Source organism: Primulina tabacum, chromosome 14, assembly GCF_025594145.1.
Source record: "Primulina tabacum isolate GXHZ01 chromosome 14, ASM2559414v2, whole genome shotgun sequence".
In the NCBI taxonomy this organism is placed as follows: domain Eukaryota; kingdom Viridiplantae; phylum Streptophyta; class Magnoliopsida; order Lamiales; family Gesneriaceae; genus Primulina; species Primulina tabacum.
Genome location: NC_134563.1, coordinates 19,201,889 through 19,204,427, shown reverse-complemented (window position 1 = coordinate 19,204,427; position 2,539 = coordinate 19,201,889). Strand labels below are relative to the sequence as shown.

Genomic DNA, 2,539 nt, shown 5'->3' with positions numbered 1-2,539 from the left:
AAATCAAGCCACCCATAGGTCAGATGATTTAGAATACAGTCCAGTTTGGAGGATCTGCAATAAATGACCCAAACACGCACATCACATATTTCCTTGAAATTTACGATACTTCTAAATTTAATGGAGTTTCTGATGACGCTGTTAGGTTGCGTTTATTTCCTTTCTCTTTACGTTACAAAGCTAAAGCATGGTTAAATTGTTTGCCTGTAGGTTCGATCACCACATGGGAGGACATGGCAAAGGCGTTTCTCATTAAATACTTTCCTCCATCTAAGACCATGAAGTTGCAGGCAGACATAACCACATTTGCTCAATTCGAGCAGGAGTCTTTATATGAGGCATGGGAGCGTTTCAAAGATCTATTGCGAAGATATCATCATCATGAACTGCAACTTGGGTTAGTCGTTCAAACCTTTTACTATGGCTTACCCACTCCTAATCGTACTATGATAGATGCTGCTGCTTGTGGAAACCTACTGCGAAAAATTGCTGAGGAAGGATATAAGTTATTGGAGGAGATGGCCGCTAGCAGCTATCATCCTCAATTTGAAAGGAACAACCAGCGAAGAAGTGCAGGAGTTCACCAGGTAACTGACCTTTCCGTTATTACTACACAACTTGATGTCTTAAACAGGAAATTGGACGGCTTGAATATGGGTGGCACGGCTATGCGTCTTCAAGAGATATTTTGTGATAAGTATGGAGGTGAACACTTTGCGAAAGACTGTTAAGATGGCAATCACTTTTATGCGCAATAAGGGGCACCAGTGAATCAAGTGGGAGACCAAAGTCGTCCAAGGAATGATCCGTATTCGAACACATACAATCCTTGATGGAGGTAACATCCCAACTTCTCATTGGGTGACCAAAACAGTCAGAATTGACCACAGGGAGGACAACCATATGGGAAACAACCAATGTACAGATCTGACCCTCATAGAGAAGAAAAGTCCAATTTGGAGCAGATAATGTCTAAGTTCATCTCATCTACCGAAACTAGACTCCAAAATCAAGATGCATCGATAAAGGAGCTAGAGAATCAGATTGGACAGTTAGCTAAGATGATAGCAAGTAGAGAGCCGGACACCTTGCCAAGTAACACAGAGACCAGTCCAAAAGAGCAGGTGAAGGCCATCGAGTCTAAGAGTGGAAAAATTTTGGAGTCTAGAGGGACAGAAAAAAAATCAAGTACTGGATGAACAGACTGAGTTATTAAAAGGTAAGTCTTCTAACTCTACACCAGCACCCACTGCACAATCTAAAATTGTTATTCCTCCACCTTTCCCTGCAGCATTAAAAAAAGCGAAATTAGATGCGTAATTCGGTAAGTTCTTAGAAGTATTCAAGAAATTGCACATCAATATTCCCTTTGCTGATGCTCTGATGCAAATGCCAAGCTATGCTAAATTTCTGAAGGACATCTTAGCAAACAAGAGAAAATTGGAGGATCACATGACGGTAAATCTAACTGAAAATTGCTCTGCTTTGGTGCAAAACAAGATCCCATGACTGCTATATGCGGGGTATAATCAAATCACTATTTCACATGAGGACCAAGAGAAAATCACTTTCACTTGTCCTTATGGAACATTTGCTTTTCACCGTATGCCTTTTGGTCTTTGTAATGCCTCTGCTACATTTCAGCGCTGCATGACTGCTATATTCCATGATATGATTGAAACTTTTCTTGAAATATTTATGGATGACTTTTCTATCTTTGGTGCAACGTTTGATGAGTGTTTCCAGAATCCGAGCTCCGTGTTGAGGAGGTGTTAGGAGACGAACCTGGTGCTTAACTGGGAGAAGTGCCACTTCATGGTACAAGAGGGAATTGTCCTAGGGCATAAGATTTTGGAACAAGGGATTGAGGTAGACAAAGCTAAAGTAAAAGTCATCAAGAACCTACCACCACCAACTTCAATAAAAGGAGTTAGAAGTTTTCTAGGCCATGCCGGTTTTTATCGGCGTTTTATCAAATATTTTTCTAAAATTGCCGAACCCCTATCTTCATTACTTATGAAAGATGTCCCCTTTGCGTTTAATTCTGACTGTCTGCAGGCATATGAAGAGTTGAAGGAGCACTTGGTGACGGCTCCTGTCTTGGTGGCACCGGATTGAGATCTACCCTTCAAGGTCATGTGCGATGCCAGTGATACTGCGGTCGGTGCTGTCCTCGGCCAAAGGCAGAACAATGCATTTCACACTATATACTATGCAAGTAAGACTCTAGATGAAACACAATTAAATTATGCAACCACTGAAAAAGAGTTACTCGTAGTCGTATTTGCACTTGACAAATTGCATTCATATCTTGTTCTGTCAAAAGTAATTGTGTTTACGGATCACTCCGCCCTTAAATATTTACATGCCAAGAAAGTTGCAAAGCCACGCCTACTTCGGTGGATTTTATTGTTACAAGAATTTGATTTAGAAATAAAAGATAAGAAGGGTGTTGAGAATATGGTAGCAGATCACTTGTCTATATTAGAATTTATCAGTAATGACTGTGTCGATCATGCTATTAATGATTGGTTTCCTG

At 40.6% G+C, this 2,539-nt stretch overlaps 1 non-coding gene across 1 annotated transcript; it reads right to left on the bottom strand.

Moving 5' to 3' along the window:
• Positions 1-282: 282 nt before the first annotated feature.
• LOC142525712 (small nucleolar RNA R71) lies at positions 283-388 on the bottom strand. Its single transcript, XR_012815163.1, has one exon. It is a non-coding gene; the product is annotated as a small nucleolar RNA R71 (small nucleolar RNA).
• Positions 389-2,539: the final 2,151 nt, after the last annotated feature.